The sequence below is a fragment of the Meles meles genome, chromosome 17 (genome assembly GCF_922984935.1).
Source record: "Meles meles chromosome 17, mMelMel3.1 paternal haplotype, whole genome shotgun sequence".
NCBI classification, from domain to species: Eukaryota; Metazoa; Chordata; class Mammalia; order Carnivora; family Mustelidae; genus Meles; species Meles meles.
Genome location: NC_060082.1, coordinates 20368798 through 20393309, shown reverse-complemented (window position 1 = coordinate 20393309; position 24512 = coordinate 20368798).

The following is a 24512-nucleotide window of genomic DNA, read 5'->3' as shown; positions in this document are numbered from 1 at the left end:
GTACTCATTTGAATTAGTTGATAGCTCATTCAAATTAGCTGCTGGTTGCAAGCTTTTTAAGAAGGAAAATGCACTTAATTTCTCAACTATCATTATGGGAAGCAAAAATTGTTAGATGTCAACGAATATTGAAAAGAAACTTTTAAATTACTGAAATTTTTTTGCCGATAAAAAAAATCTTGGAGGGGCGCCTGGGTGGCTCAGTGGGTTAAAGCCTCTGCCTTCGGCTCCGGTCATGATCTCAGGGTCCTGGGATCGAGCCCTGCATCGGGCTCTCTTCTTGGCAGGGAACCTGCTTCCTCCTCTCTCTCTGCCTGCCTCTCCTACTACTTGTGATCTCTCTCTCTGTCAAATAAATAAATAAAATCTTAAAAAAAAATCTTGGAAAGAAACATACAATGTTCACCGTCATTTGAAAGTAGACAGAATATCATAATTTCCTATGTACCTTAATCCTCAATTTCAAAATTAGCAATGTTTTGCCACACATTATTATCCTTGGCCCTTATTTTTTAAATAATTCATTTTTGATATGTAGTATTTATATATGTTTTACTACTGTGATACAAATTCTAACATTCTCATTTATAGTTGATTTGCAAGAAAAATATCCTAGACCTTATTCCCCTTTTGAAATGTAGCATAAAATAATTAAAAAAAATATGTTAAATGCATCCGGGGCAAAACTTTAAAACACTCGTGAAATACAAATAGACTTTACTTTTAGTTTAAAGATTAGACACAGTCTTAATAAAAGCTCAGTAAGATACAAACAGTGCACCTGCCCACCAATCTAGCGCTAGACTAATTAATTTAAACAATGACACAGACAAAAAAAAAAAATCAATGACTAAGAAAGTCACATAACAAAGGGAAGAAGACTATACTTAACAAATTATAAAGTTTTCAGTTTAAAAAATGCAATTGCTGCATTATTTGATAGACTGAGAGAAAAAAATCCGAGGTTTAGAAGTAGACTTAAAGAGTAGAGAAAATTAATATCTAATAAAAGTAACCTAATATTTGAAGAGCTCCTAAAAATCAAAAAGAGTAAGACCAAAACTCGAGGGAAAAATGGAAGCTGTCAATGCAAGTGGGACATAAATATATGAAGCTATGCTAAGTCTTAATCATTGGATAAGGGAAAATCAAACAAACTAATAGAGGTATTTATGGAAATATTGGGTAAATCTAAACGAAGTCTATAATTCAGTTACTTGCATTAGACCTCCAAAAAGTACAACTTTTCAGTTATACAAGATGAATGAGTTCTGGAGATCTAAAGAACGGCATGGCGATAATAGTTAACAAAACTGCATTGTATGCTTTAAATATGCTAAGAGGATAGATCTTAAATCTTCTGTGCACACACACACACCCAGACACACACATAATGGTAGCTATTTAGAGAGGAGGATAAGTGTTTTAGCTTGATTGTGGTGATTCTTTCACATTTACTATAGATGAGTGTCTCAATCAGAGGAGGCCAGTAATGACTAAATATATATTGTAGTTGTAGGCATCTCGGTTGGACAGTTCCACATAATTTTGTTATTTTTAATTTCAGGAACATTTCACACAGAGTCCTGGAGTGTTTTTATAATGAAATTCCCTCCCAACTCCACATGCATACATTCACTCACACCACTCTATTTTTAAGAGTAAAAATGGCCGCTGTTTGATGATGTTGCTACATTTCCTTTGTGGTCTTGAACGGACGTGTTGACATTTATCAGCGATTACCTGTGACTCCAAGTTTCTTTCGGTGATGAATATGTTATCATTCTTAGGAAGCGTGTGAAAGAAATGACCTCTGAGAAACAGTTTGAATGAAAACTTTCTTTGGTCTTAGTTTTACTCTGCTCATGGAACCTGGCAACTGTCATACTCACATTCCCAGTTAACTCACTTCCAGTCCCGTCCATGTTGCAACAAAAGTTGGGTATTCTCCTTTCTTCTCTTTCTTTTTTTTTTTTTTTATAAACATATAATGTAGCTTTTTTTAATGGAATATATTTTAGATATGTACTGTAGGCTTTTCTGATCAGATGACTGTGGTATAATTTTACTTTAACTCTTTATCTAGATTTAAGATTATTAGGAACAGGGGCACCTGGGTGGCTCAGTGCATTAAGCCTCTGCCTTTGGCTCAGGTCATGATCTCAGGGTCCTGGGGTCAAGCCCCACATCTGGGTCTCTGCTCAGCAGGGAGCCTGCTTCCTCCTCTCTCTCTCTGACTGCCTCTCTGCCTGCTTAGAATCTCTGTCCGTCAAATAAATAAATAAAATCTTAAAAAAAGATTATTAGGAACATATTAATGCTGAAAAGGCAATAACAATTTATAATTTCATGATCGATAAAATTGTCTCAAATCTGATAGAAACAGGGTGTTATATAAGAAAAAGAGACTGGCATATTTCCATTGCTAAGGGCTAAGGACACAGAACATTTGCAGATTAAATAGCGTGTGAATTTTAGTTTATGTGCCCGTTATAACCATTGTCGACAGGAAACAGGATGCACACAGAGTGAAACAGGACTTGCAGTGTCACTTGAGGCTTGTTTTCTGAAATTTACCAAGACTACTGCCATTAACAGTATCTGTAGTAGGAGCCTAACATTTTGGTTTTATTTACATATCTAAACAATGCATTGAGAATTGACAGTTTATCATTCGCTTTTCAGAAATAATCATTGAATGCTTTCTCAAAGGAATAGAGACCTCTAAAAACCAGTAACACCTACACAGAGCATCTTATTTTTCATGAGATGTTAAATAAATTTTTAAAGTAAATTTCTGGTACAAAAGGAAATCTACTCTGATCACTTACAAATCATATGATGTTTAGGAATGTTGCATTTCAAATATTTTCTTACTAGTACATTTGTAAATAATATTATTTAATTTGAGAGAGAATTTTAGCTTCTTTTGAAAAAGAGGTAGAGGCAGAATAGGGGTTAACGCAGATTAGATATTGAGATCTTTTAAGAATTATAGGAAATGATGTTCTATATTGGTTAGATGTTATGATTTGATACTTAAGAGGAACATTGACAGAGAGCTGTGAATAACATAGATTTGAGTTTCAGCTGTCCTGAGCTCAAAAATTGCTAGCTGTATGATTGCAAGTCAATTAGCCTCACTCTGTTTCAACTTCGTCATTTTAAAAATACTAGTAATAGTAGTACATACCTCAAGAGATTGTCTTCAGGATTAAATGAGTTAATATAGGAAAACACTTAAAGCATTGCCTCACATCTAAGAACTTTTTTGGAAAAAAAAAGCAGCATTCATTTATTTATTATTATAAGTGTTGAGTTCATACCAGTGCCTGGCATTATTTCCCTTTGAGAATAAGTTGTGGCTCCTGCTCTCAAAGAACTTACCAGTCAGTAGTTAACTTTCATGGGGTTATAGTTAATGCTCATGTAGTGAAGGAGAGAAACGCTGTGTGTAGAGTGAAATACTATCAACATGCCAAAAACTGTTTTTATACAGCTTCAGGTAAATTTAGAGGTGCACTTAGGAGTTAGGGAGGAGGAACCAACTGTGGGCACACATTAAGGTAAGCTGTTGAATCTCTGAAGACTGTTGTCTCTGTGGACCCTGATATAAAGAATGAGACAGGGGCTAAGTGGAGACTTGAGATAAGGATGGAGAAGAATGGAGAGGAAAAATCACTGAACATCTTACATACCATGTCAATGCTTGCAATTTATCTTGTATTATTCTTAAGAAAGTCATTTAAAATGGTTTAATATAATAGCATATAAAATTTTCAATTTCCATTTTGGATAATTGTATTATATTGTAGAGATCATTCTTAACTAGGAAATAACACAAATTTAGCTATTTTTTTAATGTAATTTAAAAATTGGTCTTGGCTTACATGGAGATCTAGGTTTTAGCCAAGAAAAAAAAAAGAATTAGATTTTGAATTATAGTTTAATTCAAAGAAAACTTACTTTTCAACATATTTTATATTCTTGAAAGGCTAAGTAAATCACACTATTTTTATAGCATGAAGTAAAATTTGCATAATTTTACATTTAATGGAATTTTATCATTCTCTCATGATGTCATATGCTGAATAAGAATGCAAAGATGCACCACCTACATTAATAAATGAGTGCTTTTAAGGCCACATGTTATGCATAATAACTGATGAATGCAAGCAATCTGCATTTTAAATTTTTATTAACCATGTTATTTTATTTTTCCAGTTTTATTGAGATATAAGTAACACAAATCTTTGTATAAGTGTAAGATGTACGTGTTGATTTGATTCACTTATATACTGTAAAATGACTACCACCATAGCATTAACTAAAACCTCTGTCACCTCACAAAATTACCATTTCTTTTTTGGGGTGAGAACATTTAAAATCTTCTCTCCTAGCAGCTTTTAAGTACATAGTATAGTTTTACTAACTATAATCACCATGTTGTACATTAAATACCCACAACTTATTTTTACAATCGAAAATTTGTACCCTTTAACCAACATTTCCCCATTTCCTCCAACACCCAGCCCCTGGGATCCACCATGCTACTCTGTTTCTATGAGTTGGACTTCTATATATTCCACAGTTAACTGATATTACACAGTGTCTGTCTATGTGACTGATCTTACTTAGCATGAAGCTCTCAGGGCCCATCTATGTGTAGCAAATGGCAGGATTTCTTTTTTCTCTTGGCTGAATAACATTACCTTTTATATATATAAATCTTTATCCATTCATTCATTCATAGACACTTAGGTTGTTTCCATATCTTGGCTATTGTGAATAATGCTGTAATGAATATGGAAGTGCAGATATCTCTTTGAGATACTGATTTCATTTTCTTTGGATATATACTTAGAAGTAGGATTGCTGGATCGTAACCATATGCTATTTTAGATGCAAGCATTAGGATCAGACAGTTTCATAATAAAATTCTAGGTGAACATATTCATTTGTTCCCAATCAGTGGAGACACTACATAGATATGAATGAGAAAAAAAAGCATAAATTAGTTATTTCTAGATGGTATAGCATCAGTTACAGGATTTAATATTGATTTATGCCAATAATTTTATAAAATTAATGAACAATTACTTTAAAAATATTTTAAAAGAGGGATAATTTGTAAAGACTGTGACCAAGTTAGTTTAATTTAGTATTTTGAACTTCAGTTGACAATTCCTGTAATAATGCTATTTTCTGGCTATCTTATAAAAGTTCTATTTATTGCTTTCTAATCTTAAATGCAAATCCTTTGACAGAGTAAGAGATTACTTTCTCTGTATTTCCCATCAGCATTTTTTACCATAAATATTAACCACACTGAATAATTTCTTAGGGTAGAAATAACTTACATGAGGAATTCATACATAAATCAATTAGAATAAGACTCAATATGTGTACTGAAACATATTTAGCTATACCAGACCACTTGTATATTTGATTATGTTATATTTAATATCTAAAATAGTTGATTTCCTAGAAAAAAATGTTTTATCACTTATATGTGTGAGTGTTGTGTGTATATGTATGTATCTTGGATTATGTTAATGTGTATATTATGTGTATCTATGGAGATATACGTACTGTTATTACATGGGAAGATATATTGCTTCTTGGATATTTCTCATAGTTTTAAAAAATTCTATGTCAGTATTATTTTCATTGATTTATTGTTGAGAACCAATTAAATACTAGACTTTGACCAGGAAAGACAAACATTTCCTAAATTCCCATAATGTGGAAGAGAAGCTGCTATCAGTATCTGCCAACTTAGAGGCACTATATATTGCTAAGATGGAATGGAGAGCTTTCTAAATGTTGGGACCGCGGGAGAGTTTACCTAATGTTCCATTCCTGGGAAGGAAAGAGAGATTCCTTATAGAGATTCTTCCTTCAAATATATCAGGGCAATTAACCACACAAAGTTCAATCATAGTTTCTCTATATAACGTATATGTAAAGTAAAGTAAAGGCCGCTGTTACACAAACAACACACAAACACAAATGCAGTTTGTAATGTCAATGCATTGTGTGATATTAAAAGAATTAATCCCTCTAAACCATAGCATTTCTCAGGCATGTAATTTATGATCCAAACTGTGCTGTCCTAATGACAAACGAAAGCATCCTGAAATACCCTCCCTTAAACTGTTCAAGCAATTCTTTAAAACTCTGTAACTGCTTGTCTCTTCTTTGTCATTTTTGGGCAAATGAAAATTTTGTATGGAGCAGTTTTTCCTAATATATTCCTTAGTGCTTACATGCTTAGATTCAAAGAGGAAACCTGCCATACAATCAATTATTATTTTACACTGCTATTTTCTTTGACTCATTCAGGCTTTCCTATTCATTTTTTTAAGAAGTCTTACTGCTTTTAGTCTGATATTCTAATATAAATACTTTGTATTTTTGGTGGGAAGTTTGGACCCTATGAAGATTTAAATAGTGTGGAGTCTGTGTCTGCTTCCACTGAGATCAATATTTATAAAGCTCACTTTTCTTTGTTCATCTTCCTGTAGTAAAACTATCCAACCTCCTCAGAATAGTGCATTTATCCTTAAATGCTCAAAATGTGTTTCACTTACCAACTAATTGATTATATAAAATATACTCTATGTTAAATATACACCTTTCTCTATATGCTTATGTTCTAGAATTCCTGACTCCCAGGATTATCCCCTTCTCAAAGCAGGGTACCACCACAGTATCTTCTAGGTATGGCCTAATCAATCTGGGAGAACAGAAGAGAGCCTCTACGATGGCTGGAAAAGAAAAACAGGGACTCTTTTTAGCATAGTAAGTTAATGCTAAGTGGTAGACAATCTTAGGTGTGTTAAAATATGTTTGCCTACTAGTTGTTTCATTTTAAAGTTGGATTGGGAAAAAAATTTTTTTTTCCTTTCCCTCTCACCTGGAATTACTTAAGTCCTTCATATCATTCCAGTACCTGACAGGACTAAATGACATAGGGCAGAGACTGAGAAAAAGAACAAGTCAGATCCTGGGGGAAGGCTGGAGGAGTTAAGAGGGGAGATGAGAAGAGAGAGAGAGAGATGGACCTTGTGTTCTCATTTATGCCAACTAAGTAGATGGATAATAAACTGATAGGCAAATGTTTATACATGTGGCATATGATTATATTATTTTATTAAATAAAAATTGAGATCTAGAAGTTGCATCTTTTGTGCCAAATATGCCAATCATTTTGCATATATTTTCACATTTAATCTCCAAATAACATTAAAAAAAGTATTAAAATTACATGAATGATGTGCTCCTGAGAAAGGTTATGTTACATACCCCAGGTCAGCTCTTCAGTAAAGGAGTGAGGATTTTCACAATAGTCTCTCCAGCTCAGCTAATTGCTTGGATTCAAACTCTTTAAAAAGATTTTTTTAGGTAGGTAAACTTAAAGTTATTAAAATTTTCTTATGTTATAAAAGTGTTATTTCCTAAAGGCAATAATTTTAATTTTCTTTCTTTTCCCCAAATCCCACTCCATTCAGATCTATTTCATTTGTACCAATGAAATTACCAATATGATTTTGCTAGGCTAGCATGTTTAAATGCAAGTTAAATGACTTGGAATTAAAAGATATTCATGAACATTTCCTGAGGTATTTTAAAATTGCATAAACTTAGGTTCTTTATGGGCTTATGAGAAGGTATCATCTTCACCAAGCTGTGCGCTTGTTTATTAGAAAAACAAAATCTCTTCTCCTCCACCTTCTACACACACACACGCACGCTCACACAGCTCTCCTTAAAGACCACCCTGGTCAGCTTATGTCCTGCCTTTTCAAAGACTTTGTAAAAGTTTAATTGCTTCTTACCACTCAAAGATCCAGGGGTTGCTTATAGTTGACAGCTTCTGATGGTAACAGGTCCTGACATAGACAAAGTCATGCTCAAATAATCCAACCAATTCTAGAAATTCTACTTTATTTCCTGATTCTGTTACCTTAAATTCTTCATGAAATAATTCCTTCAGGGGCACCTGAGTGGCTCAGTCAGTTAAGCATTTGCCTTGGCTCAGGTCATGATCCCAGTATCCTGGGATCCAGCTCTGTGTCAGGCTTCCTGCTCAGTGGGAATCCTGCTTCTCCCTCTGCCTGCTGCTCCCCCTGTTTATGTTCTCGTTCTCTCTGTCAAATAAATAAATAGGATCTTGGAATAAAAATTCTTTTATATCAGGAAATAATTGAAGCAATTTCAAAAGAAAATTTGGTCAATACCCAAATAGTCATTTGGTTATTTTTTTTCTTTTTTTTAATTTGACAGACAGATCACAAGTAGGCAGAGAGGCAGGCAGAGAGAGAGAGAGGGGGAAGCAGGCTCCCCGCTGAGCAGAGAACCAGATGTGGGGCTCAATCCCAGGACCCTGGGATCATGACCCGAGCCAAAGGAAGAGGCCCTAACCCACTGAGCCACCCAGGCACCCCTCATTTGGTTATTTCTAACATCTGTATATTTGATGTCCAATGAATTAATCTTTTGTGTTTGATTGTGTGACTTCTCCCATTTCATTCCAGAACAACGTAGATCACAAATTATAAGATACTATAAGGAGGATCAGATATTATAATTTGTGGAGCCCAGAGAAAAATAAAATTAAATGTTTCTTTCTCAAAAATTATTAAGAATTTCAAGATGAAAACATCAGAGCATTAAACCAAGTGTGGGGATCTTCTGAGCACTGGACCCTGTGTCACTGCATAGGTCACATTCCCAAGGAACTAGCCCTGGCTATAAAATTTTAGCTCCTTGTCACAACACTCTCTAGTATTAGCTTATATTCCAAGCATCCTGTAAATAGTTATATTGAAAAAAACAGGTAGTATATAAATTATGTCTACAAATAAAATTACATTAATTAATACATAATTCTAATATAATTTTTTAAGGTTTTTTAAATTAATTTTTTAAAGATTTTTGACAGAGAGAGAGAGAGTGAGATCACAAGTAGGCAGAGAGGCAGGCAGATAGAGAGAAGGGTAAGCAGGCTCTCTGCTGAACAGAGAGCCCAATGCAGGGCTTGATCCCAGGACCCTGAGATCACGACTTCTGTTGAAGGCAGAAGCCCAACCCACTGAGCCACCCAGGCGCCCCCATTTTTTAGGTTTTGAAAGCATCCCTGAAACATACCCTAAACTAAGTAAACTCTCAGAATTGGTAGTATGAAGAACTGAAACAAACACTAATTTGTCAGATTAGTTATCTGTCTATAAGATCTATCAAGCTTATTTTGAGCATTAATACTTATAAAAACGATGGGCATTGAATGCCTTTAGGAAAATGCCTTTTTTGTTGTTATTGTTACTATATTGGTGGAACTTTCTAGGATTCTGTACAAAATGAACATGTTATTTTCTTATGCTTCAGGCTGGCCACATGGATATTATTTTCTATCAGAGATATCTGATGTATACAATGAGGATTATGACTCTTGATCTTGATTTGTCCTTCTCATCTGCTGTATCCCAATGTATATTTTTCATATGCCAGGATGTATATGGATTATTTGAATGGTTTATTACAAACTGGTGGTTCTCTATTACTTATTACATAATTAATAGATTTGGTCTAAAGCAAAATATGAAATTCCAGAATGAAAAATGAATAAACTACTCATAATTTTCTACTCCAAATTATTAAGCTTTTGTATGTGAAAACTTAATATGGGATATGGACCTCCACTGTTTTTCTAGCATTTAAAAAAGGAGAGTATACTATACAGATTTCTAGAAGCCTTTTTCATTGAAAACCTATCAGGGACATTTTTCTAGATCAATAAATATAGTTATATATTACTAACATTTGCATTGCAGATCATTATTGTTGAGGTGGGATTCACATAGCTCATCTCTGTTGCTGGAGAATAAGAACTTTGGCCAACTTTCTTCTCAGTCATTCTCAATCTTCTGACAAAGGTGTTATTATGCCTTATCTTTAGTTCTAGCATTGCCTATTCAACTATTGTTTACTTTGTAAGGAAGCTGTTGTGTTGCTTTTTAACTTCAGGGGGTTTGTTTGGATGTATACCATTTTGGCTTTTGGTCATGCTTCACTCAACTGTGACTCCACCTTGCTCAGACTCCTATTCTTAACTGGCTCTGTGGATAGGTCCCAAGAAGAAACCAGCCATGCACATATGGGGAGAAAATCACCCATGCAGACTGAACAGTAAGCTCAAAACGTCAATGAGTGTGTTGGGTCATCAGCTGAGAGTGAGGTATGCGGAGGAAGTAATGTGACAATTTACCAATAAATAAAAAGAAGCTTAAGAAGTAAAATTGCGGGGCGCCTGGGTGGCTCAGTTGGTTAAGCTGCTGCCTTTGGCTCAGGTCATGATTCCAGGATCCTGGGATTGAGTCCCACATCAGGCTCCCTGCTCAGCAGTGAGCCTGCTTCTCTCTCTCCCTCTGCCTGCTGCTCTACTTACTTGTGCTATTTCTCTGTCACATAAAAACCATAAGATAATAAATGTACATTGTTTTAAAATGTTACTTTAGATTACTGAGTTTATGGTAATTTTTTACAAAGCAATACAAGATTAAAACATAAGCGGCAATATTTAAGAGATTGTTTTGACAGATTAGTTCCCTGAATTAAGATTACATATACAGTACTCTTGCCAAACCACAGTGCACATATAATGAGAACAAAACTAAAACTTTATTTTCTTAAAGTATTGATATTTGGGAGTTTTTCTCCCTTTCTCCCTCCCTCCCTCCCGTCCTTCCTCTCTTCCCTAATTTCTTTCTTCCTTCCTTCCACCCATCTTTTGTTCTTCACATCCTAAAATAGTCTATCTTAATGGATGAAAATTTGGCACTGGAAGCCAAGGTCTATAATAACAAAATAACATATTTTATATTAAGAAATTTGTCTAGATGGTAAGGAAACTATTTTTAGAGATTAGAAAGATATTTATCCATGTTATGTAATGAAGAAATACATGGAGATAAATAAGTAAAACGTGTAATACAAATAATTTTTCTTCTGACCTTGTAACTTTAGGGAATGAGTTTGGAAAATATATGTTAGTAATGTATGTTAGCTATCATTGGCTGCATTTTAGAAACACAGAGATGAAGAAATGCATTAAAAAATAATTGGCTGTTTTGTAAGCACAAATGAGAGAACATAGAGAGAGTCCAAAAATGTAAGGAATTATCGGATTGGAAAAAACAATTGCTTCTCAATCCTGACCAGTAAAAGATACTATTGAGAAATTCCTTGAACAACAAAGGTTAATTAAAACTCAGCCATGCAGAAAGAATGCAATCAAAGGTTTGGCTGTCACATCCATTGTTAAAACATCATGGATTAAGGTGATAGGAGGTATATCCATTTGAATGGACAAAATGGTTCAGGGAAAAGAGTTAAGAATATGACTCTTCCACTAAGCCTGAAAGACTTGAGGTTCATAACATCTCCTTAGATCAAGAGAGAGACATATTTCAAAATTAACTCTGGATATAGTTCATGGCTCATGGGATTGGCTAGAATCAAGTAGAATTGAAGCTAACTTCTTGAGAGAGTTACCTTGCCAAGGAACCACGGAGCCTAGGCTAAAAACATCTGTGACTATTTGAAACTTAATTTTTAAGTCTCCAATTTTCTACAAATAAGAAGTAGATTAAGAAAACTATGTTTTCTTGTCCCCTAAAGACATCAGAATACTCAATATCTACTTCAGATGTGCCAGAATAATAGAAGATAGAAGATATCTTTGGAGGCAGAAATAAAAATCAAAGAGGCCAAAGAACAGAACTTCATTGGAATCAGGGCCTAATTGACATACTTGCCACAAATAGTGTAGGGTCTTCTCCTAGCTTTTTCCCATGGGATATCAGAATTGTTGTGGACCATTAACATCTGTGTACTTTCCTTTGTTACCATTGTGATGGGAGTGCTTATTTTGATAGTTCTATTTTTGTTTAATCAGTGTAGATTTTTTGGAGGTGGGGATGCAGTTTTCTAGTATATCTATGAATCAAGAGAAGATCATAACTAGACCTGCTGTAGTGATTACTGCTCATCAGAGTTCTTAGAGTTTGAGGTCTGGGTCTTTACATTATGGGACTTTAGAGTTACTTCCTTTTGGAAGGGAGAGAGTGTCTTTTGCCTTGGAAGCAAAAATGAACCAAGTAAATGACTGGAGAGTGGACTGTCTTGCATTAATGCTGTTCACTAAAAATTTCTTTCTCTCTTCATTCCAGTTTTACAATAGTATTCTATGTCTTAAGTCACTGTTGCTATATGCAGTCATATAACTAGTTATGGCCAAAGAATCACAGATAGAAGTGACATATGTCATTCTAGGAGTGAGAATTTGATGGCAAAAACAAATTCAGAACTCTCTGTATCCTTCCAGATTCAGATATAAATATGGAATATTTCTATTCTCAGTAACAACTGGAAACTTCTGAAAGGAAAGATCACAAGTAAATCAGAAAATTCTAAATCGGGGATGACGGAACTATAAAGTTAGAAACAGGAAGAAAGACTGGGAATGAGGGAGGAAAAAAAAAAACCAATAAAAAAATTGCCAAAAAAAAATTCACTTCAGGGGAAGGGATATTTGAAGGAGATAAGTGGACAGTGGTCAAGCAATATTCCCAGATACTATGACTAGTTGTGATGGAGATGGCTCAATTGGTATGAGACTTAGGATGATAGTGATAAGCTAAGTCACGTATTACGCCACTTGATAGATATGTAGGGCAAGCTAAAACTATCATTTTAGGCTTCAGTCACTGAGATTTGAGAATTACTTGTTACCATAACATAACCTTATCCATCCTGAGAGAAACAAAAATGAAGTCTCAGTCATTTCCCAAACATATCATATAGGGAAAGATGTCAGGAGATCTACTCATTAGTCAAAATCCTTCAAAATTTGATAGAATGGAATTTTGATATTTCATCTTAAATTTGTTTTCACAAGAAATTATTGTTATCATCTGGTTAAAAGTTCTACAGTGAAATAACTCTTAAATATTATTACATTTAAATAAAGGGGAAGTCAGTGGTGCCAGAATTAACATAGACACTGCTTGTTGATGTAAGTGATCTATTTATAATGTTAAGAAAGATTAGCTTAAATATTCCATTTTAACTGCAATGTAAGTTGAAGTGCTGAAAGTTAAAATTACATGTTTTGAATGAATTTACCTATGAATTAAGTCTACTACTCATAGGAAATGTTTCAGCAATTTATCAAAATTCACATGAATATTCATTATAAGTTTACTTCTACTAAAAACCTTAATTGTGCCAACACTTTTATGATGATATGATTGTGATGAAGAACCAACATAACATCATTTTATTTGTCACCAGAGAAAACCTATGTTTGTCTCATCAAAAAGTTTCAAGTCAAAAATAATTTTTAGAAACTTTACATAAAGGAAAGATCATGGTAGTTGAGTTGGAATAAAGCATTTTTGCAAGGAATACCATCTTCCACTGTTAAATCCTTATAAAGATTATGTTTTAGGGGATGAAGTTAAGATGGTGGAATAGTAGGGGGACCCTGGGCTTTCCTCATTCTTTGAACACAGCTAGGTCAACATCAAATCATTTTGAACAACTAGGAAATTGATCTGAGGATTAAAACAATCTGTACAGTTAGATGGAGAGAATGTCGTGGATGCAAGGATCAGAGATGTGAATGAGGGAGAGAAAAGTCACACTGCAGTGGAGGTGAGGGACCTCTTTTCATGGAGAGAAGTAGGAGGGAGAAGGAGAGAGTGGGACTAAGAGTAGTGTGTAGTGTTCACACAAGACACTGTGGTGTGGGGAATCCCTAGATTACATAGGAGATGACTTCCCCCTTCTGGAGTACATTGGGAAGAGGGTATTTTGCCTTTCCAAGGACTAAAGGCCTGTCAGCTGCGATGGAGTGACCATTCAACAGCAGGGGACAGAGGCACATGCAGAAGACAGATAACCTAGTAGCAGCTTTTTGTTGTCCTTCATCATACATTCTGGGCATGTAACTGCTTTTCTGGGACAGAACAGTGCCAGGCACAGTGCTTCAAGATTCTCCTTGGGGGGAGGGGAGTGGGTCCACACCTTGCCAGGTCCTTTAAGATTTAGAATTTTGAATCCCAGCTGCCAGCCAGAGGTATTACATAGGAGAACTCTGGTGCTGGGTATGCCAGTGGCCTAGATACACACAGGCTGAAGGGAAGGATCTGACAAAAGCCTGAGACAAAGGAGGGGAGATGGTCCCTTTATTTGTGGGCTTCCTGAATAGCACAGCCACAAATTCCCCTCTCAGGGGATGAGAAGGTGGAATGATGCCATCTTGCATATCCCCTCTACAGCTGGACTTCAGAGAGAAACAGAGTGCCTCCAGTGGAAGCTGAGTCACTCACACCAAACCCAGTTCTCTTGTGCCCAGCAGGGGCATCTTTACTAGGACAGGTCTGACTGTGAGCTACTAGAGTGGGACCCTCCTCCAGAAGAACAACATGGTCACCTTAATATAACAAATTTACTGATCATAGAGTGCTCCAAAGTGTCAGCTTCAGTTTTGGTGGAAATAGGACCAGGCTTGGTCATTCTTTTTCTTTTTCCTTTTCTTTTCTTTTCTTCTTTCTTTCTTTTTCTTATTTTTTTCTTTTTTATTTGGATTTAGGCCTATAGTTTTTTATTCATTTGTAGGTTTGTTTCCTTTTTTTGTTTTTTAGATCAGACTGCTTTTTTTCTTTTCTTTTCTTTTTTCATTCTCTCTTTCTTTTTCTTTGGAATCAGGTTTATAGTTTTTTGGGGGTTTTTTGTTTGTTTGTTTGTTTTGTTTTGTTTTTGTTCCTTTTCCTTTTTTCTTGGATCAGGTTTTTATCTGTTTGTTTGTTTGCTTAAATCAGATTTATCTTAACAAACACATCAAAGCACATGTAAAAGGCCAAACATTCCCCATTGCAAACAAGGAGGAAATTTGCAGAACCCTGACCTGGAGAAAGAGCAGACAAAACACAACAGCAGAGTGCACACAGCATACACCAGAAACACTTTCTGCAGTGCCAGGCTCTGAACAGTGTTATGAACACTTTGTAACACAGTATTACTCTCAGGAGCAGTAAATATAACAAATTTTCATAACACACAAAAGACAGAAAGCTAGACATAATAGCAAGACGGAGGAATTCTGCCCAAAAGAAAGATCAAGAAATCACAGGCAGGGATTTCCTCAAAACAGATATAAGCAGTACGTAGAATTTAGAACAACAGTCATAAGGATACTAGGTGGGGTTGAAAGACACATAGAAGACACCAGGGAAACCCTGGCTGCAGAGATAAAAGACCTAAAACCGGGTCAGGCTGAAATAAAAAATACTATAACTTAGATGCAAAATCGATCTGATGTAATCACAGAAGGATAGAAGAAGCAGAGGAATGAATAAGTGATATGGAAGATAAAATTATGGACTATAATGAAGCTGAAGAGAAGGAAGAAAAAAACCTATTAGGTCACAAATTTAGACTTAGGGAACTCAGCAATTCCACAAAGCACAATGATATCATTATCATAGGAATCCCAGAGGAAGAGCAGGAAAAAGGGATAGAAGGATTATTTGAACAAATTATAGCTGAGAACATCCTTAATCTGAGAAAGGAGACAGACACTCATGTCAAGAGGTACAGAGAACTCCCTTAAAAATCAACAAAAACAGGTCAACAGCAAGACATAGCATAGTGAAACTATCAAAATACAAAGATACAGAGAGTTCTGAAAGCAGCTAGAGAAAAATGTCCTTAACCTACAAGGGTAGACATATAAGTTTAGCAGAAGACCTGTCCATAGAAATTTGGCAGGCCAGACAAGAGTGGCAGAATATATTCCACGTGCTAAATGGGAAGAATATGCAGTCAAGAATACTATACCCAGCCAGGTTGTCATTTAAAATAGAAGGAGAGAGAGTTTCCAAGACAAGCAAAAACTAAAGGAGTTTGTGAACACTAAACCAGCTCTGCCAGAAATATTAAAGGGGACCTTTTGAGTGGGGAAGAAAAACCAAAATCAATAAATAGCAGAAGGGAACAGAGTGACTTTACAAGTGATACAATAGCACTAAAGTCATATCTATCAATAATCACTCTAGAAGTAAATGGACTAAATGCTCCAATCAAAAGACATAGGGTATCAGAATGAACAACAACAACAAAAAGAAGACTCATCCATATCCTGCTTACACAACTCATTTTAGACTCAAAGACATCTCCAGATTGAAAGTGAGAGGATGGAGAATGATCTGTCATGTTAATGGACATCAAAAGAAAGGTGGAATAGCCATATTTATATCAGACAAACTAGATTTTAAACCAAAGGCTATAAGAAAAGATGAAGAAGGGCACTATACCATAATAAAGGGGTCTGTCCAACAAGAAATCAGTAATTGTAAATATTTATGTCCCCAACTTGGAAGCACCCACATATTTAAATTGGTTAATAACAGACTTAAAGAATCTCATTGATAATAATACAATAATAGTAGGGGACTTTACACTCTTCAAACAGCGATGGACAGATCATCTAAGCAGATCAACAAGGAAACAATGGCTTTTAATGACACACTGGACCAGATGGATTTAAGAGATATATTCAGAGTACTTGATCCAAAAGCAGCAGAATACACATTATTTTTGAGTGCACATGGAACATTTTCCAGAATAAATCACATACTGGGTCACAAATCAGGTCTCAATCAGTAAAATAAAGCTTGAGATTATACCATGCATTTTTTTTTTTTTTTTTTTTTTTTTTTTTTTTAGATTTTTATTTATTTATTGGACAGAGAGAGATCACAAGTAGGCAGAGAGACAGGCAGAGAGTGAGAGGGAAGCAGGCTCCCTGCCGAGCAGAGAGCCCGATGTGGGGCTCGATCCCAGGACCCTGAGATCATGACCTGAGCCGAAGGCAGCGGCTTAAACCACTGAGCCACCCAGGCGCCCCTACCATGCATATTTTGACCATAATGCTATGCAACTTGAAGTCAACCACAGAAAAAAAAATTTGGAAAAAAACCCACAAATACATGGAGGTTGAAAACACCCTACTAAAGAATGAATAGGTTAACCAGGAAATTAAAGAAGACATTTAAAAAAATACATGGAAGTAAATGAAAATGAAAACACAACAGTCCAAAACCTTTGGGATGCAGCAAAGGTGGTCACAAGAGGGGAATATACAGCAGTACGGGCTTTCCTCAAGAAATAAGGAAAGTCTCAAATACACAACCTAACCTTATACCTAAAGGAGTTGGAAAAAGAAAGCAAATAAAGCCTAAAACCAGCAGAAGAAGGGAAGTAATTAAGATTACAGGAGAAATAAATAATATAAAAATTAAAAAAAAATAAAAACAAAAACAGAACAGAACAGAGCAAAGACACTAGGATCTGGCTCTTTGAAAGAATTAACAAAACTGATAAACCCCTAGCCAGACTTATTTAAGAAAAAGAGAAAGCACCCAAAGAAATAAAACCATGAATGAAAGAGGAGAAATCACAACCAACATCACAAAAATAAAAGCAATTTTAACAGAATATTATGAGCAATTATATGCCAACAACTTGGGCAATCTGTAAGAAATGGATAAATTCCTAGAAACATAAAATACCAAAACTGAAACAGTAAGAAATAAATTTGAAGAGATCCATAACCAGCAAAGAAATTTAATCAGCCAATCAAAAATCTCCCAACAAACAAAAGTCCATGGCCAGATAGCATCCCTGGGGAAATGTTGCAAACATTTAAGGAAGAGTTAATACCTGTTCTTCTCAAACTGTTTCAAAAAAATAGAAATGTAAGCAAAACTTCCAAATTCATTCTATGAGACCAGCATTACCTTGATTCCAAAAGCAGACAAGGATCCAATAAAAAGAAGTATTACAGAGCAATATCCTTAATGAACATGAATGCAAAAATTCTTAACAAGATATTAGCTAATTGAATTGAACAGTACTTTAAAAGAATCATTCACTATGATCAAGTGGGATTTATTCCTGGACTGCAGGGGTGGTTCAATATCCACAAATCAATCAATGTGGTATATCACGTTGATAAAAGAAAAGATAAGAACTATATGATCCTCTCAATAGAGGCAGAAAAGCATTTGACAAAACACAGCATCTTTTCTTAATAAAAACCCTCAAGAAAGTGGGGATAGAAGGAACATACTTCAAAATCATAAAAGCCATATATGAAAGACCCACAGCAAATATCATCCTCAATGTGGAAATAACAGATCTTTTCCCCTAAGGTCAGGAATAGGACAAGGATGTCCACTCTCACCACTATTGTTCAACATAGAACTGTAAGTCCTAGCCTCAGCAATCAGACAACAAAAAGAAATAAAAGGTATCCAAATCAGCAAGGAAGAAGTCAAATTTTCACTCTTCACAGATGATGTGTTATTCTATGTAGAAAACCTAAAGTCTCCACCAAAAGCAATTGCTAGAACTGATACATGTATTTAATAAAACTGCAGGACACAAAACTAACATGTAGAAATCTGTTGCATTTCTCTATGTCAATAATGAAACCACAGAAAGAAAAATCAAGGAACAAATCCCACTTATAATTGCACCAAAAACCATAAGATACCTAGGAATAAACATACCCAGAGAGATTAAAGACTTGTATGCTAAAAACAATAGAATACTTTTGAAAGAAATTGAAGAAGACACAAAGAAATGGAAAAACATTCTGTGCTCGTGAACTGGAAGAAAAAATATTGTTAAAATGTCTACACTACCCAAAGCAATCAACCCATTCAATGCAGTTCCAATCAAAACAACACCAGCATTCTTCCCAGAGCTAGGACAAACAATCCTAAAATTTGTATGGAGCCAGGAAAGACCCCTATAGCCAAAGGAATGTTGAAAAGGAAAGCAAAGTGGGAAGCATTACAATTCCAGACTTCAAGCTGTATCATCAAGACAGTATGGTACTGGCACAAAAACAGACATATATAGATCAATGAAACAGAATATAGAACCCAGAAATGGACCCATAACTATATGGTCAACTTATCTTTGACAAAGCAGGAAAAAATATTCAATGGAAAATAGTATCTTCAACAAATGGTGCTGGGGAAATTGGACAGTGACATGCAGAAGAATGGAACTGGACCACTTTCTTACACCATACATAAAAATAAATTCAAAATGGATGAAAGACCTAAATGTAAGACAGGAAACCACCAAAATCCTAGAGGAGAAAACAGGCAGCAACCTCTTTGACCTCAGGCACAGTAACTTCTTACTAGACTGATCTCCAGAGGCAAAGGAAACAAAAGCAAAAATGAATGATTGGGACCTCATCAAGATAAAACACTTCTGCACAGAAAAGGAAATAAGCAATCAACAAAACCAAAAGCCAACTGATGGAATGGGAAGAAGATATTTGCAAAGACATATCTGATAAAGGATAGTATCCAGAATCTATAAAGAACTCATAAAAATCAATACCCCCAAAATAAATAATCCATTTAAAAAATGGGCAGAAGACATGAACAGAAATTTCCCAAAGAAGACATACAAATGACTTAGGGATACATGAAAAAATGCTCAACATCACTCATCATCAAGGAAATACAAGTCAAAACCACAATGAGATACCAACTCAGACCTGTCAGAATAGCCAAAATTAACATCTCGGGAAACAACATATGTGGATATTGGAGAAAGGGGAACAATTTTGCACTTTTGGTGGTAATGCAAACTGGTGCAGCCACTCTGGAAAGCAGTATGGAGTTTCCTCAAAAAGTTAAAAATAGAGCTACCCTATGACCCAGCAACTGCACTACTAAGTGTTTATCCAAGGGACACAAAAGTGCCTATTTGAAGGGTCACATGCACCCCTATGTTTATGGTAGCACTATCAACAATGGCCAAATTACGGAAAGAGCTCAAATGTCCATCAGCTGATGAATGGGTAAAGAAGAGGTAGTATATGTATATAACTACATGTATATGCAATGGAATATTACTCAGTCATCAAAAGAATGAAATCTTGCCATTTGCAACAATGTGGATGGAACTAAAGTGTATTATGCTAATGAAATAAGTCAGAGAGAAAGACAAATACCATACGATTTCATCATATGTGGAATTTAAGAAACAAAACAGATGACATAGGGGAGGGAAGGAAAAATAAAATAAGATAAAAAAAGAGAGAGGGCTGGTGTGAGGTGATATCTCATTGTGGTTTTGATTTGTATTTCCCTGATACCGAGTGATGTGGAGCACTTTTTCATGTGTCTGTTGGCTATCTGTATGGCTAAAATTAACAAGTCAGGAAATGACAGATGCTGGCGAGGATGCGGACAAAGGGGAACCCTCCTACACTGTTGGTGAGAATGCAAGCTGGTGCAACCATTCTGGAAAACAGCACGGAGGTTCCTCAAAAAGTTGAAAATAGAGCTACCCTATGACCCAGCAATAGCACTAAAGGGTATTTACCCTAAAGATACAAACGTAGTGATCTGAAGGGACACGTGCACCCGAATGCTTATAGCAGCAATGTCTACAATAGCCAAACTATTGGAAGAACCTAGATGTCCATCAGCAGATGAATGGATATCTGTCATTTCCTGACTTAATTTTAGCCATTCTGACTGGTGTGAGGTGGTATCCCATTGTGGTTTTGATTTGTATTTCCCTGATGCCGAGTGATGTGGAGCATCTCACAAAACAAACTGAGGGTTGCTGGAGAGAGGGGGGTTGGGAGAGGGGGGTGGGGTTATGGACATTGGGGAGGGTATGTGCTCTGGTGAGTGCTGTGAAGTGTGCAAACCTGGCAATTCACAGACCTTACCCCTGGGGATATAAATACATTATATGTTTATAAAAAAAATAAATAAATAAATAAAAAGAGAGGGGGCAAACTATAGCAGATTCTTAATTACAGAGAACAAAGAATGTTGTTAGAGAGGAGGTGGGTGGGGATGGGCTAAGTGAGGGGTGGGCATTAAGGAGGACACGTGTTGGGATGAGCACTGAGTGTTATATACAAGTGAAAAATCACTTAATTCCATTCCCAAAACCAATACAATGTATGTTAATATGAAACTGCACTGCTAGTCATTATGCTTGTCACCACCACACACTTATGGTTAAAAAGAAGTCAATTTAATTTAAAAAATCTTTGATAAATGAGAAAAATATTCCATTTATTAAACTTCAACTTATACATGCATGACTTTTAAAAAATATTTTGCGACAAAATGGGAAAGACAAACAAAACAAAACACTTATGCTCCATATGAAGGTATGATAGTTGTGTAAGGTAAAACTTTTTCAACTCTCTGTGCTATGCGATGAATTATCAGCTTCTGATTCACAGAACATTTTTATTTGAAAGAATGACAGAAAAACTGAAGTTATTTAGGCTTAGGTCTTCACTAAAAGGAACGAAGCCAGATTGTCACTTCAAGAGAACAACTGACTGTTTATTGCCAATTATAAAATTTTATCTTTCAAGACAAAAATTAGAATTTTGGAAAACTTGATCCACTAACATGAGTTTGACTAGTTTCCAATACTTACACACTTGTCTGGAGAAGTTAGGGGTGATACTAATAAATATGATTTAAAAAAATGTTTAATGAAATGTGTCAAAAAGAAGAAGAGATAACTCATGCAACCATATCTTTCTATGGAATCATGTTTGTTCTATCAAATTACACATAGGTAAATATTCATTTTAATTGTGAGACAGACCAAGTCTGTCTACAGTAACAAACTGAAAAGTTCACTAATTAGTTCAAAATAGCCATTATAACTAAGTTTGAAGGAACTATTATAACTTACCATGTTTTGGTATGGTATCATAAAAGAATATCCACAGGGGCGCCTGGGTGGCTCAGTGGGTAAAGCCTCTGCCTTCAGCTCAGGTCATGATCCCAGGGTCCGGGATCAAGCCCCACATCAGGCTCTCTGCTCCGTGGGGAGCCTGCTTCCTCCTCTCTCTCTGCCTGCTTCTCTGCCTACTTGTGATCTCTGTCTGTCAAAAAAATAAATAAAATCTTAAAAAAAATAAAAGAATATCCACAGAAATCTGATAGGGCAACTAAAACATTCTTCTTTTTTCAAATTATATATCTATGGGAGACAAGTTTTTTTTTTTTTCATATAGTTAAACCCCAAAGCATATTGCAATAGATTTAATGCAGAAGCCAATATAAGAATATATCTTGTATATGCCTTGTATTCGGACAGATTTTTAAAGTGATTCCCAACAATGTAATGTCAATATTTTCATTCTTTTTATGTTTTGGAAAATTTAGCTGCTTTCAATAAAAAAATCATTTATTTTTGTTTATCTGTAATAAATTTGTTCACTTTTAAGTTAGTAAATAACATCACATTTCTCAGTTTTAACATCTTTCAATAGATATGCCCTATTTAAACAAAATCTCTTTGAAGAACTCGAAAGTTTTAACAATTTAACCAAATACTGAGACACTAGCTAGACTGATATTTTAAGATATCAACCTCTCCACTGGATTCCCAATACACTTAATAAGATGTAAATTCTTTTCCCCAATTTATGGTCTCATATACTCTGACTGCTGAAAAATTTCAATGAAAGTTTCCCCTTACTGATCACAATTCAGCCCCTCTGGTCTTCTTTTCTGCCTGGAGTGTTCTCCATTATCTCTACATGGTTAGTTCCTCCTTAAGATAAAATCTTTTTTTTTTTTTTTAAGATTTATTTATTTTTTTTTGTCAGAGACGGAGAGAGAAGCAACAGAGGGAGAGGAAGGAGCAGACTCCCTGCTGAGTAAGGAGAACAATGCTGTGCTCAATCCCAGGACCCTGAGATCATGACCTGAGACAGAGGCAGTCGCTTAACTGACTGAGCCACCAGGTGCTCCTCCTTAAGATTAAAATATTAATTCACCATTATAGGAAATCTTCCCTGACTCCTCAATATAATGGAATTGTTCTACATGTATCCGTCACTCAGTTACTCTGTACTTACTTACCCAAGTTTAAATATGTGCATAGGCCTTAATAATCTGTGATTTTTTTTTAAAGATTTTATTTATTTGACAGAGATCACAAGCAGGCAGAGAGGCAGGCAGAGAGAGAGGCGGAAGGAGGCTCCCCGCTGAGCAGAGAGCCCGATGCGGGGCTCGATCCCAGGACCCTGAGATCATGACCCGAGCCAAAGGCAGAGGCCTAAACCACTGAGCAACTCAAGCGCCCCAATCTGTAATATTTTTATTTGTTTTATTTTAAAATTGTCTATTATCTGTCTCTACCCTCTAGAATATAAGCTATATCAGAGCAGGGATTTTGCCTATCTTACTTATCACTTAGTCCTTAGGTTCTAGAATAGCTCTTGGTGATGGTAGATATTCAATGCATTTTTGATAAAAGAGTAAATAATGACTTGCAGAATTAGCTACTACAATTAGAGAACATTTCAGAAAAACATTTCATTTTTCAGGGGAAATTTTAGAGACACTCATAGGATAAAGAAAACTTGGTGTTGTGATGAGGTGTGTTTAAGAGAGGTCATAAAGATGAGAACACGAGAATAAGGGCAAGACAGACAGCAACAACAAGGAGAATCAAAAAGAGAACTTTTGAGACACAGTTCTCTCATTCCCATCTTGGAATCTAAACCCAAGGTACTGGGTGTCTAGAAGGATCTAAACTGGTTTGAAGGAATCCAAAAATAATAGTTTGTGAGTAATCTTCTTTTCCTTTACCTTCCTCCTTCCTTCCTTCTTTCTTTCTTTCTTTCATTTTTTTGCAGCTTCTCAGAAAATTCTCATGTTTGTCATGGTACTGAGTTCAAATGGCAAGGGATTAGTAGGGCAGCAATTGCTAAGGAAGATGACTGGTCCCAAGGACAACTTCACAGAATCCCATACCCCATTAGATGGTACAGAGAAATCAGCTGAGAATTCCTCATATGATACTCAGAAGTATCAAGATAATGGAATGGAAATATCTGAAGTTTGGACAAGGGAGCTGTAGATGTGAGATTTCAGGACCAGGGACAGTGAGAAGACCTGTGTCAAGATTACAAAAAAAAAAATATCCACCACTGACAAAGAGTAACTGAGTGGATAGTAGCAGAGGTTACTCAATAAGCAGGTGGATCCTTTCATAATAAAATTCCTTAAGGTGAAAGCTACTTTAGCATATTGGTCAACTATCTGTATTCCTGTCTTTACAGTTTTTGGCTCCAGTTATCTTTTTTTTTTTTCTTTTAGACTACAATTTGATAAGAATTTAAAATTTTATTCTGGTATTTTAGTATTTCTCCTGTTTTTATTTTGGGGTGATTGGTCCAGTACATAGTCACCATAGTGATAGAAATGGAAGAGAACAACTTTCTCATGATGTTTGATTGTGAAGGAAGGCCATGCCATAGTTGCTGAAGGGGAAATTTTATGGGTGAATGTCAGGCATCAAGGAATGAAGAAACACATATATAGTAATAAGAGAAGAATTGGACACACTGAAGAGTA